We start from the raw sequence: 16489 nt of genomic DNA on the forward strand, positions 1-16489 counted from the left end.
AGTCGCTTAAGTCCCTCGGCGTTCTCTGAACAGCTGAGTCTTCAGTTGTCTCTTGAAAGCAGAACGGGACTCAGCAGAACCAGAGTCTGGGACTTTGGTCCTCCATCTGGGAACAGCAGAGGAGAAGAGTCTGGCTGGAGGTTTAGAGCCGAGCTGGGCTGGAAGCTCCAGGTAGAGAGGAGACCTGGGTCAGGGAGTCCAGGTAGAGGTTCTGGAAGCCAGGAGGAGAGTTCTGAATTTGATTCTGGCTGCAGCTGGAAGCCAGAGAAGGGAGAGGAACAGGGGAGGACCTGAGCTCTGTGGGCTGGTTGAAGACCAGACCTGCTGCATTCTGGGTCCTCTGTAGAGGTTTGACTGGACCTGCAGGGAGACCCGCCAGCAGAGAGTTGCAGTCGTCAATGCGTGACAATGTGGGTCTGTGGGGAGTCAGCATAAGAGCAGGACTTCAACAAGAGCGCAGCACTGAGCCGTTCAGCTTTCACACAGAGGAGGTGCAGGAGGGGAAGGCATCCGTCACTTCAGGTCACTTCTAAAAATCTTAATGCTCAATTCACATTAATTCAGTTCAGTTCAATTCAATTCAGCTTTGTATATGAAGTGCCAGTTACATCATAGTCGTTTCTGGTAGGGCTGAAACGATTCATCGAATAAATCGAATAATTCGATTATAAAAAAGCTTCGAATTAAATTCTGTTGCTTCGAGGATTCGTTTATTAATTGTGTACAGTGAAACTACCGTGAACCCGCCAGCGTGTAGCGTCCGGAACTGAAGCGCAGCATGTTTCTGCACCAGAGTGTGAGTCGCACGGACATGTGGGAGCGAGCAGGTGGAGCACGGCGGCGGAACGACGCGAGACATGGAGCTGCGTCAAAGTACAACTGAAAACAAACGGGAACGCGCGTTCCTCCACCACGAGACGCGGACGCGTCGGACGAGGTGCGATGTCGCGACGCATCTGACGCGTTCTCACGGCGCGTCGGGGCGTTGAAGAGCAGAATGAAAAAAAAAAAATGCTGACGAAAAGGAGGACGGACGACAAAGAAAACGCCAGAAAATGTCAAAAGTTTGGGACAACTTTATACGAAAAAAAAAAAGGGAAGAGCTCGGTGCAAAGTCTGCACTGCCGAGCGGAGCTGGCGCATTATGACAGCACCACGTCCATGCTGAAAAAAAAAAAGTGACTGTATTCTGAAATTGTTGTTTGCACTCCTTTGAGTGCACTTTAATTTTTAGGGCAGCTGTCAGTTTATAATAGGGGTGTCCTCAGATAGTCGACGACTCGACGATTCGTTGGAAGGGGCCTGATTCGACTGCAAATCACGCAGTCGAAGCATCGAAAAAATGTGGTTATTAAACGAGGACCGTTCCATCACAGCTGTACGGGGGGCTGAAGGACTGATTCTACATAGAATTACTTGTTTTTTCCAAATAAACATGATATAAAGCCTATTTGATATACATGTTAGCCTATCAAATACACTGGAAAAATTTACTTAACTTGTACTTTTATTCAATATTCTATCTGTTTAGTGTTTGTGAATCAACCACCATGGTGAGTGGCACAATCCCATTTTGCTCAGAGCTCCGTCACAGAGCAGCATCTCGGTGGTGATTTGGCTGAACTTTAAAAGGCTCAGAATGTCGGAAAAAAAAAAAAAAAACAGAACTTCAGACCAAGTCAAAGATGATCCAAAAAAAGTCAAATGCAGATTGTGTCCTTTCATATCACTTCACAACAACATGGCTTTCCACATTAAACGGGTCAGTAGCCAGATAACTGGGCTAATAAAAGACGGTTCTGTTACTCAATTCTCATTTTTAATGCTGATGCTTTTATTTCATTTAATTGTAATATTTTAGGTTATTATTATATTATTATTTTTATTTATCTAAAAGGTTAATTCTATTTAATTTAGTGTTTATTTTTGCGTGGATGTTGCGCTGAAACCGACCCGACACAGTGAAATTAAGCCTATTTCATTTAATTTGAGCAGATATGTGAGAAACTGTTTAGCCAAAAAATGTGATCTTATCTGCAGAGATTATAGATATAAATAAATGACATGCTTTAGCCCGATTGTTAGAAGAGGGTTTGGTTCTGGTCATTTGAACTATACTTCATGTGTTTGATGTTTAAAGTTACCGACACTTTGTTCCAGTCTGTGTTTCAGTGTGTAGGAAGAAAATAATTGTTGTTTTACCTGGCTGCGCTGTTTTTTTTGTTTTTTGTTTTTTTGTTTTTTTATTATTTTTATTATTATTCTTAGTGCAGTCAGGGCTGGCTGTAGGCATAGGCGCCCGACGCTCCGTGTACCTTGTGAGCGCCGCTCTGCACTGTGCTGCGCTGCTCCCCCCCCCCGTGTAGGCATGCCCCCCCCCCGTGTAGGCATGCTCTCCCCCCCCCCCCCCCCCCCCCCCCCCCGTGTAGGCATGCTCTCCCCCCCCCCCCCCCCCCGCTCCCCCCGCTCCGCCAAACAAGATGACAGATCTGACTATCAGTCGACTATTGGCAGGATCGGACGAATCAGATTCGACTCTGGACATTCTTAGTCGGGACACCTCTATAAAGGACACCTCTATAAACCTCACCTTTATAAAGGTGAAGGTGCTGTTTTGGACTCAGCCTGAGTTTTATTATTTTTGTTTGTTTTTTGCACAAGACAGATGACAAATTAATATCCATAGGAATTGTTTGATAATACAGAATACTGCCTGCCGTACTTGAAGGGTTCTTTAATAATCAGCTTTCATGTGCATTTTTTTTGTAATGAAGGTAAGGCCTTAGCCCTCTCTCAGGTATTTTATTTATTTTTTATTCAAATAATTTGTGAATTTAAAGTGCAATGTTCATCCCAGCAATGAGTGTTCTTGTGCAGTTTGATAAATGTTACTGCAAGCATTAATAGTATTTTTTTAGTATTTTTTTTGTCCGTGGTGAGTTTTATGCTTGCCAAAATAAAAAGAAATGTAAAAAAAAAAAAAAAAAAAAATATATACATATATATATATATATATATATATATATATATATATATATATATATATATATTATCTGATTAATCGATTAATCGACCAAATGAATCGATAGATTAATTAATTACTAAAATAATCGATAGCTGCAGCCCTAGTTTCTAGACACTTTTACAGAGCAGACCCAACAGATCCATATGAGCAAGAACCCTGCAGAACCAGACTCAGAGGAGAACCCTGCAGAACCAGACTCAGAGGAGGAGATCGTGCAGAACCAGACTCAGAGGAGAACCCTGCAGAACCAGGCTCAGAGGAGAACCCTGCAGAACCAGGCTCAGAGGAGAACCCTGCAGAACCAGGCTCAGAGGAGGAGAACCTGCAGAACCAGGCTCAGAGGAGGAGGCTTTCTGTAGAACACAGGAGTGTCTGGCACATTTTGAATTTCAGCTGCTGGATGCTTTTCCTACAGCTGGAACAAATGTGGGCTGATGCCTGGTAAAGATGAGTTTATGGTCTGGGGGGGGGGGATTTTCTTTCGTTCACAATCCAATATGGACTCTGTCCCTCAGAACTGTTTTTCACGCAAAACCTTTCCCCCAGGAACCTATCTCCCAGGACTCTGTTCCCCTGGACTCTATGTTCCAGGACTACCCGTGGATTCTTTCCTCCAGGACTGTATTCCCCAAGATTCATTCCCCCGAACTATTATCCCTCAGGGACTCTATCCACCAGGACTCTTTCCTCTGGGACTCTATCCACCAGGACTCTTTCCACCAGGACTCTTTCCTCTGGGACTCTATCCACCAGGACTCTTTCCTCCAGGACTCTTTCCTCCAGGACTCTTTCCTCCAGGACTCTTTCCACCAGGACTCTTTCCTCCAGGACTCTATCCACCAGGACTCTTTCCTCTGGGACTCTATCCACCAGGACTCTATCCACCAGGACTCTTTCCTCCAGGACTCTTTCCTCCAGGACTCTTTCCTCCAGGACTCTATCCACCAGGACTCTTTCCTCCAGGACTCTATCCACCAGGACTCTTTCCTCCAGGACTCTTTCCTCCAGGACTCTATCCACCAGGACTCTATCCACCAGGACTCTTTCCTCCAGGACTCTTTCCTCCAGGACTCTTTCCTCCAGGACTCTATCCACCAGGACTCTTTCCTCCAGGACTCTATCCACCAGGACTCTATCCACCAGGACTCTTTCCTCCAGGACTCTATCCACCAGGACTCTTTCCTCCAGGACTCTATCCACCAGGACTCTTTCCTCCAGGACTCTTTCCTCCAGGACTCTATCCACCAGGACTCTTTCCTCCAGGACTCTATCCACCAGGACTCTTTCCTCCAGGACTCTTTCCTCCAGGACTCTATCCACCAGGACTCTTTCCTCTGGGACTCTATCCACCAGGACTCTTTCCTCCAGGACTCTTTCCTCCAGGACTCTATCCACCAGGACTCTTTCCTCCAGGACTCTTTCCTCCAGGACTCTTTCCTCCAGGACTCTATCCACCAGGACTCTTTCCTCTGGGACTCTTTCCTCCGAGACTCTATCCTCCCGGACTCTTTCCTCCAGGACTCTTTCCTCCAGGACTCTATCCACCAGGACTCTTTCCTCCGAGACTCTATCCACCAGGACTCTTTCCTCCAGGACTCTTTCCTCCAGGACTCTATCCACCAGGACTCTATCCACCAGGACTCTTTCCTCTGGGACTCTTTCCTCCAGGACTCTATCCACCAGGACTCTTTCCTCTGGGACTCTATCCTCCAGGACTCTTTCCTCCAGGACTCTTTCCTCCAGGACTCTATCCACCAGGACTCTTTCCTCTGGGACTCTTTCCTCCGGGACTCTATCCACCAGGACTCTTTCCTCCAGGACTCTTTCCTCCAGGACTCTTTCCTCCAGGACTCTATCCACCAGGACTCTTTCCTCCAGGACTCTTTCCTCCAGGACTCTATCCACCAGGACTCTTTCCTCTGGGACTCTATCCACCAGGACTCTATCCACCAGGACTCTTTCCTCTGGGACTCTATCCACCAGGACTCTTTCCTCCAGGACTCTTTCCTCCAGGACTCTATCCACCAGGACTCTTTCCTCCAGGACTCTTTCCTCCAGGACTCTTTCCTCCAGGACTCTTTCCACCAGGACTCTATCCACCAGGACTCTTTCCTCTGGGACTCTATCCACCAGGACTCTTTCCTCCAGGACTCTTTCCTCCAGGACTCTATCCACCAGGACTCTTTCCTCTGAGACTCTTTCCTCCGAGACTCTATCCTCCCGGACTCTTTCCTCCAGTACTCTTTCCTCCAGGACTCTATCCACCAGGACTCTTTCCTCCGAGACTCTATCCACCAGGACTCTTTCCTCCAGGACTCTTTCCTCCAGGACTCTATCCACCAGGACTCTATCCACCAGGACTCTTTCCTCTGGGACTCTTTCCTCCAGGACTCTATCCACCAGGACTCTTTCCTCTGGGACTCTATCCTCCAGGACTCTTTCCTCCAGGACTCTTTCCTCCAGGACTCTATCCACCAGGACTCTTTCCTCTGGGACTCTTTCCTCCGGGACTCTATCCACCAGGACTCTTTCCTCCAGGACTCTTTCCTCCAGGACTCTTTCCTCCAGGACTCTATCCACCAGGACTCTTTCCTCCAGGACTCTTTCCTCCAGGACTCTATCCACCAGGACTCTTTCCTCTGGGACTCTATCCACCAGGACTCTATCCACCAGGACTCTTTCCTCTGGGACTCTATCCACCAGGACTCTATCCACCAGGACTCTTTCCTCCAGGACTCTTTCCTCCAGGACTCTTTCCTCTGGGACTCTATCCTCCAGGACTCTTTCCTCCAGGACTCTTTCCTCCAGGACTCTATCCACCAGGACTCTTTCCTCTGGGACTCTTTCCTCCGGGACTCTATCCACCAGGACTCTTTCCTCCAGGACTCTTTCCTCCAGGACTCTTTCCTCCAGGACTCTATCCACCAGGACTCTTTCCTCCAGGACTCTTTCCTCCAGGACTCTATCCACCAGGACTCTTTCCTCTGGGACTCTATCCACCAGGACTCTATCCACCAGGACTCTTTCCTCTGGGACTCTATCCACCAGGACTCTATCCACCAGGACTCTATCCACCAGGACTCTTTCCTCTGGGACTCTTTCCTCCGGGACTCTATCCACCAGGACTCTTTCCTCCAGGACTCTTTCCTCCAGGACTCTTTCCTCCAGGACTCTATCCACCAGGACTCTTTCCTCCAGGACTCTTTCCTCCAGGACTCTATCCACCAGGACTCTTTCCTCTGGGACTCTATCCACCAGGACTCTATCCACCAGGACTCTTTCCTCCAGGACTCTTTCGTCTGGGACTCTTTCCTCCAGGACTCTTTCCTCCAGGACTCTTTCCTCTGGGACTCTTTCCTCCAGGACTCTTTCCTCCAGGACTCTTTCCTCTGGGACTCTATCCACCAGGACTCTTTCCTCCGGGACTCTATCCACCAGGACTCTTTCCTCCAGGACTCTTTCCTCTGGGACTCTATCCACCAGGACTCTTTCCTCCGGGACTCTATCCACCAGGACTCTTTCCTCCAGGACTGTTTCCCTGTCTCCCCAAGACTCTTCTCTTCTGACACTCGTCACGGGTGGAGGCGTTTCCTTGAGCCTTGTTGAACCCTGGGGGCCATTTTGCACTGCTTGGTTTACGGATCCGGAGCACAGGCAGTGTAAAATGGCCCTGGGAGCAGTGAACCTGATGGTGTCAAGAAAAAAGTGCTGAAGGACTGACCAGCTAACTGGTGTTTTCACCAACATCTTCAACCAGTCCCTCACCCAGTGCTCCATCCCACCCTGCTTGAAGTCCTCCACCATCATCCCTCTGTCGAAGAAGTCCCACATCAGCGGCTTAAACACCTATCGGCCAGTTGCACTCACCCCCGTCATCATGAAATGCTTTGAAAAACTGGTACCGAGTCACATGACTTCATGCCTGCCATCCACACCTGATCACCACCAGTTTGGCAACAGAGCCAACCGGTCTGCAGAGGACACCATCACCACCACACTGTCTCATGTGGACCAATGGAGGGAGCTATGCAAGGACTTCAACTCGCTTTTCACCAGCATTGTTCTGAGCAGACTGGTGAGCAAACTGGGGAACTTGGGTCTCTCACATAACATCTGCACCCCCACCTAGCTGGACAACACCATCATCAAGTTCGCAGATGACGCCACGATGGTGAGTCTCATCCCTGCAGGAGGTGAAACTGCGTGAAAGACAGAGGTGGAGCAACTTTCAGCTTGGTGCTCTATCAACAGCCTCATCCGGAACACCTCCAAGTCTAAACGGGGATGGTAAACAGGGACACGGTGGAGGTGGTGCCAGATTACAGGTTGTCCAGATTTCGACCAACTACCTTCTGTAATTAGCGGAATGCCCTCTGGAAGGGCTGCCAAGAATGCACGGCGGAGGTAACTCGCAGATCAACACTTTATTTTCACACATGCATCTGATGATCTTGCAGGTTGCAAACCGACACCGTGTACACTCTTGAATGAAAACCTCCCAATGAACGCACCACAAACCACGCCCCCTTACGGCAAGCTTATATACACAAATCCCTCCCACACGCATCAACCACCCACACGTGTGAGCAAATAATGAAGAATAATCAAACACAAATATGCATCCTTCTTATAAAGCTAACAAAAATATTTCTATCTCTTCCCTCACTGGAAAGTTATACACCTCCCACCTGGTCCACTGATTTCTCAAATCCAAGAGGACCACTACAATCTCTTAAACAAACTAAACTATAAATGAGATTCAACAATAACTTTGAGGACATAACCAAATGCCCACAATCAAATACCCATAACAAACACACTGTCTTGTAATGTTTTAATGTCCTCCACTGAAACACACCACCAGCCTCTCAGAAGGATAGTGGTGGGGGGGTCTTGATCCACAACCGAAACACACCATGGCGGGGAATCCTCTACCGAAACACACCATGGTGGGGAAGGTCTTGATCCATTACCGAAACACACCATGGTGGGGAATCCTTTACCGAAACACACCATGGTGGGGAGGTCTTTTATTGCTCCTCCACTGGTAACAAAACTACCAGCCTCCTAACGTCCCTGTGTAGGATGGTAGATGGGCATTGTCCGACTGCCCAGCTCCTCTTGGACCGGCCACAGAAGACGGGAAGGGTTTGACATGTCTTCACTTTAACATCCCGCACAACACCTTTGTTGTCTGGACATGCCCCCACAACTCGACCCAGTCTGAACCGACCCCTGAGTGCGTTTTGGTCAGCCAACCACACCAGATCCCCGATCTTGACGTTCCGAGCAGGTGCATGCCACTTTTGACGGACAAACAGTCCAGGGCCTGCCAGCTGGATCCATCGCCTCCAGAACTTGTCTACCTCAATCTGGATGGCCCTCAGACGCACGACAGGGTAGGCTGGATACTCGAATCCACGAGTATCTCCACTGGGCCCAGCACGACCAAGTAGCAAAGAGTTGGGAGTGATGACTTCCACGGCCCCATCTTGCACCTGGGCCCTAGCGCCAATAGGTCTTTCGTTTGACAGGTTGGCAGCAAGATAGAGGAAGGTTTGAAACTCTAGTACCGTCAGGTTACCTTCCTCACACACACTACTTAGTGCTCTCTTCAGTACACGGACTGCTGCCTCCGCCGCCCCATTGCGATGAGGGGAGTCTGCTGGGTGAAAAACCCACACCCAGTCTGTTCCTTTCGTTGCTGCTTTCTGCTGGATTTGATCCTTGTCTACGCCATCGAGGAAGTCATACAGATCTTTCAGCACTGGTCTTGCGCCCACAAAGTTGGTCCCTTGGTCCGACCACAGTTTTCTTGGGTGACCTCTGAGCGCTGTGAAACGCTGGTATGTTTTCAGGAACCCTTCAGTTGATAGATCTTCCACGACGTCCGCATGCACTGCTCTTGACGCCATGCAGCTAAACACCACACCCCAAACTTTCATTTTCACTCTTCGCCTCACAGTGTCTCTCACAATGTAAGGACCGAAGAGGTCCAGCGATGTAAACTCGAAAGGTGCAGCTGGTTCTGTGCGTTCGAGTGGAAGCTCACTCATCACCTGCTTACACATCTTAGCTCTGGACTTCCGGCAGTGCACGCATGCATCAATGACGTTTCTTGCCAGTCTTGGCCCCTGTATTACCCAGGCTTTAGACCTCACCCGCAAAACCGTGCCAGCAACACCCTCGTGGTTAGCTTCATGGGCCTCTTGTGTAATGAGGGTGCTAATCCATGCTCTGTAAGGGACCAAGGGCACTCTCGTCCTGAACTGGCAGACACTCTGGACCCTGCCATGGCACCACAGGAGTCCTGAAACTTTGCTCTGGCTGACGACGAGTCTGTTCAGAGTTGTTACAGGAAATGTGACTCCTTTCTGGGAGGCCAGGCACAGGTCTTGGAATGCAGTTTCGAGCTCGTTAACTGTCAGGGCTACCTCCCACCTTGCTGGAACAGGGATCTTTTTAACCTTAGCCAACCACTTCTTCACGGCCCTGCGAACGTAGGCAACTACTCTACAGAGCTTAGCTAGAGAGCTGTACTTCGTTGGGTTCACTTGGTCGATGAGTGCAGCTCCCCACATTGCCTCTGGTTCGTCAGATTCATTTGACGTTGAATCTGTTTTATTTACTTTTGAATCTGAAACTTCACTGATTCCATCTGTGGTTGCTTGAGCATCACTGACGGGACTTTTTCTCATGGCCACTTTCTTGGCCTGGGCTCTTGTGAGAGTGGCAGAGAAGGCTTTTCTCTGGAGTTTGCTCACAGTCTCTCGAGCATCAGCCGCCACTTCGGAAGCAGATTTCATTGGCCATCCTTCGACTGGACCAGACAGGAATGCGGGGCCTTGTTGCCATGTGCTCTTTCCATCAAGCCGTTCAGGAGAGGATCCTCTTGTGAGCAAATCAGCGATATTGAGCTCTCCGGGGATCCACCACCAGTCACCTACGGGCCCAGCCTTCTGGATTTCTCCCACTCTGTTCGCAAAGAAGGTCTGGAATCCGTAGCTCTCCCTCTGGATGGCTCCCAGTACCGTCTGACTGTCAACGAAGTGGTACCACCTTTCCACATCTATTCGACCGTGCTTCACCACATAATCCTTCAGGCGTGTGGCAAAGACAGCCCCGCAGATTTCAGCCTTCACTGCATCACCTTTTTGGTCAAGTGGCGTCAGCTTGGCCTTGGATTCCACCAGTCGAGTAACCACACCATCAGGTGTTTCCCACCTTAGGTACAGCACAGCACCATAGGACTCACAGCTCCCATCAGAGAATGTGATCCCCCAAGGTTTACCTCTCCAGCCGGAGGGTGTGAGACTTCGGTGGAATCTGACTCTACTCAAACGGATGTATTCTTTGAATAGCTCTATGGCCTTCCCACGGAGTTCGTCAGATAAGGGCTCATCCCAGGTGTCCCTGGTCAACTTGCCAGCTTCCTGGAAGGCTCTTCTCACAAGGATCACACCTTTCTGTTTCAGAGGTGTAGCCAATCCAATTGGGTCATACAGGCCGGCGACTTGGCTCAGCAAACCACGACGAGTCAATGGGTTCGGTGTTTGGACATCCACTTCCTCCTCTGTGAGGTTGACTTCAGTCCTCATCTTCTTCCTCCTCTTCGAGAAGTTAATGGACCCCATCACAAAGAGCTCATCGTCTTGCACGAGGTACCCAACCCCCAGGGCTTTGTTATCTCCCTCCCTTAGCTGGTTGGGCAACACCAACGCCACTGACTTGGTCACTGTTTCTTCCTGCCTCCCACCATGACCAGACCGGACCCAGGGTTTGAGGTAGAAGCCTCCTGTCTTCAGAATCCTTTCCACCCCATCTAGGATCTTGTCTAGGCACTGCGGGTCATTGTGTGATGTCAGGAGATCATCGACATAAGAGTCTTCCTCGATGATCCTTCTTTCTTCGCTCATGTCTGAAAACTGGGGCAACCTTGCAGTCTCCCGCATGGCCACCTGTGCGATGCATCCTGCAGGCTTGTCCCCCATGTTCACTCTCACGATGGCGTAATCTTCAATCTCTTCTTCTGGGGAGTCCCGCCACAGGAATCGATGCACGTGAACTTCTTGTTCCTCCAGCCACACTGAGTTATACATCTTAGTGATGTCCCCAATGGCTGCATGCTCCCCCTCTCGAAACCTGAGAAGTACCGCCCGGATGGGGTTGAGAACATCCGGGCCCTTGAGCAGAATACTGTTCATGCTCACCCCTCTGAACTCCTGACTGCTATTCCAGACGAGGCGCACGGGCGTGGTCACTGAGTGGGGGTTGGGTGCTGTCAGGTGACTCACCCACCATGTGGCACCGTTCCAGCTGTCCAACACGTCTTCTGTGAGTTTCACAGCAGCCCCCCTCTCGACCATCTCGTGGACTTGCCTCACATAAGCCTCTTTCCAAATGGGGTCTCTCATGAGCTGCTTTTCTGTCTTCAGAAACGTAGCTTCCACGGCCTTCCGGTTGTGAGGAAGGGAGGTTGGGTTCGCTTTCCATGGGTATTTGGCGTCCCAGTGTGGCTGATCGCTGTGAGAATCACTTTCTCTGAAAGTCAGGCCCGCCCTTATTACCTCCAGCTCCTTCTCATCAGCCAGGGACATCTCTTTCCCACCCGGAGAACACTTCCCACACCGACATCCCCCACAAGCAGGATTACAAGCAGCTCCAATGCTGTCCCATTTCAGCCACTCGAGGATTTCCGTGTTGCATACTGCTGTTGAACAGATTTCCAGCTCACCTTCGCATTCCAGGAGACCTCCCGTCTTCCCCACGGCACGCTCTTCGACCTTGACGGCTAGTGACCTCATAGAACATGCAAAATGAGTCTTTGAGTGCTGTGTGGTTACCTCTATTTCTTCGAAGAGTTGAGGGTGCGTTCCACTCACGATCTTCCCAAGAGGACCGTCCCACAGCACAAGGTCGCCAACTCTCCGCAGACTCTGTGGGGCCAGACGTCCTTCTCTCATGCTGATGAGCAGGTCGATCCTTTTTGGACGAGCTAATTCCCCCGGCTTAATTTCTGGGAAAAAGTTCTCCAGCTGGTCAGATGCTATTACACGATGAACTTTGGCGATGTCCTCCATCCCGTAGCAGATCAGTTCATGGAGCCTCAAGGTACCTCGAGATGTCCACACCTTAATTGTGACAAGGTACCGTTTCGTTTTAACTTTCACCTTCATCCTGCCAACACCATACACAACAAGTGAGATGGATTCACCAGTTAGTCCAAGGCTCTCTGCAGCTTGATGTGTAATGTAGTTGGTATCAGAGGCGAGATCTACCAAGGCCCCGAGGCTGTCACCTCTCTTTGTTGTGACAGGGACGAGCATCATGAGGACTGGGTGTTCCCCTAGACCACTCTGTTCGACCAAGTTCTTACCGGGACGCTTTGTTGACGCCTTGTTGGTGCAGGCTCTGCGAACAGCTTCGAGCTGCCGTGGAGTTAATCCCAGCTCCGCGAACAAAGCCTCTTGCTCCTCTGTTGGACCGCAGGTTCTCTTCTTCTTCTCTCCTTCGTCCTCTCCCATCACAGAAACCTTCTTCATTTGTGCTTTTGGGCAGAGAAAGTAGTGGTGGTCTGCGGGATTACCATTTTCCCTGCACTCCTCTTTACGACAGAGAAACCTTGGCGTGCACGTACCGCCAGCCTCATGAATACCCAGGCACTTTGTACATGCTTTTGCCCTCTTCAACTGAGCTTTCTTCTCCGCCAGGTGAGCTTTCCTGAAAGTTTTACACCGAAACAGCCTTCCTCCATGTTCCACATCACCACACACAACACAAGGAGACTGCTGGGTGTTTCTCTTGGTGTCACTCGCAGTAGTTTTAGTGAATGATGTCTTTACGTTCCTCCTGTCACTCATCTTCTCCCGGTAGCTCGGTTTCTCAGGAGCATTGGTAGACCATGGCTTACTGGGGAGCAGCTGCTCCAACCTCACGAGTAATGACTTTTGATCACCCAGGAATAATAAGAACCGATCTAGATAATTACCTGGGTAAACACTGCTGCTGGTGCTTCGTGCACACATAAGCCACTCTCTTTTCATGACATCAGGGAGTTTACTTTCCAATGATCGGATCACAAGCGGGTTTTGCATAGCTTCAACACAGCCCAGGTCTCTGAGATCCTGTGCTGCTCTTTCCACCGCTAGGATTAATTCTAACATCTCTCTTGGTTGGTGGTTCTTTACAGCTGGTCGTGATTGTAATTCCAACACAATTTCTTCTGCTGTTTGTGCTCTATCACCATAATGGTTTTCAAGCTCTTTGAAAATGTCATTTGCATCTCTGCAGCGCATCAACCTGAGTTTGTCTTTCACAACATCATCTATGCTGTCCAGTAGATGGAGTTTTTTACACTCACGTGACCCCGTTGGTTCTGCTTGCACTTGAATACACTCCCACTCAGCCTTCCAGCGCCAATAGTCTCTTCTATCCCCGGAGAACTTCGGCAAACTTATGGGCGTGAGTCTAATTTTGGGCCGGGCAAACTGGAAGGTACTACTCCCTGCATCATATGCCCCGGAACCACCTTGAAACATGTTGCTATCTTGCCTCACGCTTAGGTTGGCGTAAGGTGCAGCATGGGCACTCAATGGTGGAAATGTGATGGCTGGGGGCACAGCAGAACCGTCATAGAACCCACCTCCAGATTGTTGTGTCTGTAGTGTGGGCTGTGGGGTTGGTGGGTGCATACTGGGTACAGTAGCTGCAACATAACCACTCTTTGGAGGATATGTAATGGCTGCAATCTGTGGAGCAGTAACTTTGGGGATTGCGCCACTAGCGGCGGTAGGCAGAACTTTGGTAGGTGAGGTAAGACAGGTAGTGGTTACAGGTGGGGATGCTGGGCTGGCTTTAGCCAGAGTAGCAGGTTCGTTAACCACACCGCCTCCCTCCGAAGCTTCACCCTCCTCGCTGCTGTCATCACTCCCATGTTCTGTGCCATCCCTCTTTATACTCTCATGATCACGCTTGAATCTCCATTCATCCATCAGTTGCTCCTTGTCCTCCTTTAATGACGACAAGAGCTTCCATCTTTCTTTACCGTGCGGGCGATAGTCTTTCCAGGGATGAACAATGTGAGTGAGCTCAGAGAGCTTTCTGTCCAGTTTACTGGACTCAATGCTCTGCTGCTCCCAGGGCACGACTTGGCCTTTCCACTGTTTCTCAGCCAGAGTAAAAGCTGCTTTAAATTGTGTCACAAGTTCTTCTATGTTCTGATCTGAGAATTTGGACCACAACATTTCCATAAGCTTTCCCTCAATCTCACGGTACTTTTGCTCACAGAAGGCCCTCTTTTTAACAGCATCTTGTAACTCATCATCGCCCCCTGGTGACTCTTTCTCCTCCAGTGCATCAATGTAGTTGTTATTTGCATCAAGAAGTTTATTATAATCTTCTTTCACTCTTGATAACTCTTCAGACAACTCAGTTTCATTTAATCTATCAGCACTGACATTTAGACGGTTAACACGCGTTGTAAAAGCCCGTTGTGCGTTTGTGCGTCTCTGTTTCAGACTTTCCAAGTCATACTCGTCGTCCGCCATCTTGGATTCCGGGTGAAACAAACCGCAGTAAAACGGTTGTTTTACAGTGATCGCCTTGTTACTCACTGCCCTTAACGGTCCCGTCGGCTCGTGGCTTCAGCCCCCGTTGCTTGGGTGGTTTTGGTGGCTTTACCCGCTCTCGTCGCGCCGTTTGGTCTCCGCCGGGATGCGTCTACTTCCCGGCCGCCCATTCAATTCCACTCGGCGCGCTGCTCGCTCTCCGCCCGGGGCCGTCTACTTCCTTCTGCGGCTCCGACGGCGGTTTGCAACTGTCCAGATTTCGACCAACTACCTTCTGTAATTAGCGGAATGCCCTCTGGAAGGGCTGCCAAGAATGCACGGCGGAGGTAACTCGCAGATCAACACTTTATTTTCACACATGCATCTGATGATCTTGCAGGTTGCAAACCGACACCGTGTACACTCTTGAATGAAAACCTCCCAATGAACGCACCACAAACCACGCCCCCTTACGGCAAGCTTATATACACAAATCCCTCCCACACGCATCAACCACCCACACATGTGAGCAAATAATGAAGAATAATGAAACACAAATATGCATCCTTCTTATAAAGCAAACAAAAATATTTCTATCTCTTCCCTCACTGGAAAGTTATACACAGGTTCTTGGGTAGCTACATCAGTGAAGGCCTGACCTGGACTGCTAACTCCACATCCATCCTGAAGAAGGCCCAGCAAAGACTCTACTTCCTGATTATTCTCAGCAGGAACAATCTGAGAACTGACCTCTTGGTGTCCTTCTACCATTGCTCGGTGGAGTCGAAGCTTTTCCAGGGCATCTTGCTGTGGTTCTCCAGCTGCACTGCTGCAGGAAGGAAAAAGCTCCAGATGGTAATAAACACCACTTAGCGCCTGATGTGCTGCCCTCTTCCATCTCTGGAGGATATCTACCAGACCCGCTGCCTTAGGAGAGCCCACAACACAGTCAGCGACTCCTCCCACCCTGGCCACCACCTCTTTCAGCTCATTCCTTCAGGAGACGTTTCAGGACAATAAAGACTAAAACAGACTAAAGAACAACTTCTATCCAAGAGCTGCCCTGAACACTGCCATGACTGCAAACACAGAAATTACCCAAACGGATGTACTTCCTTCCTCGAATATCACTGTTATGAGAGCTGTTTCCAATGTAGGTTTCATTGTGCTTCGGCTTCAATGACAAAGGCTTCTAATTCTGATTCAAAGCTAAATTCATCATTGATTCTCAGCATGCCAGACCCCTCTCCCATCCTCCCTCCCTGAGATGATTTCTGGCTTCTTCCAGATGACAATTCCCCGAGGCAGCGTGACCTACCTTGTCTGACCCTTTCCTGCACAGAAGACACTCTCATAGACACAGCTCTTGTTTGGACTAAGGACAGTCACCAGTCCCTGACAGACAGACATTGCATGCAGCAACATTCTCAAGGCTTCAAACTACAGATGACACATCCATCCCATCCAGAGAGACCCCCGTTATAATCCCCAGTGTTTGAGTGAGATGTGTAATGTTGTTTCGTATGTGCTAAGCATTGCTTATCAATCAATCAAACTCAGTCAAACTTCATTTGTAGAGCGCTTTTCATATTCATTAAAAAAACACTTGAAGTGCTGAACAGTAAAAACAGTCATCACCCCCGATTGTTCTTTTCTCTTCTTCCCTGGAAGAGGAGTGAGGTGTGCCAGTGTGCTAGGTCACATTCTCCCAATGCTCCCTCTCATCAAACCTTATTTTGTTTACATTCTGTACCTGTATTGTGTTCTTGAGGACAATAAAGCTTCTTGAGTCTTGATTCTTGACTCATTTCCCTGGATTATTATTTCCAAGGGCTCCTTCCTCCAGAACTCTATACCCCAAGACTCTTTCCTTCTGGACTCTCCTCCAAGACTGAAATCTCCAGGACTCCACCCCTTA

The 16489-nt window shown here is 49.4% G+C and overlaps 1 protein-coding gene across 1 annotated transcript in view; it reads left to right on the forward strand.

Moving 5' to 3' along the window:
* The window catches only part of LOC115385431 (retinal guanylyl cyclase 2-like), a 49274-nt gene that overhangs the window by 9286 nt on the left and 23499 nt on the right, over positions 1-16489 (forward strand).

This window comes from Salarias fasciatus, unplaced genomic scaffold (assembly GCF_902148845.1).
Source record: "Salarias fasciatus unplaced genomic scaffold, fSalaFa1.1, whole genome shotgun sequence".
Lineage (NCBI taxonomy): Eukaryota > Metazoa > Chordata > Actinopteri > Blenniiformes > Blenniidae > Salarias > Salarias fasciatus.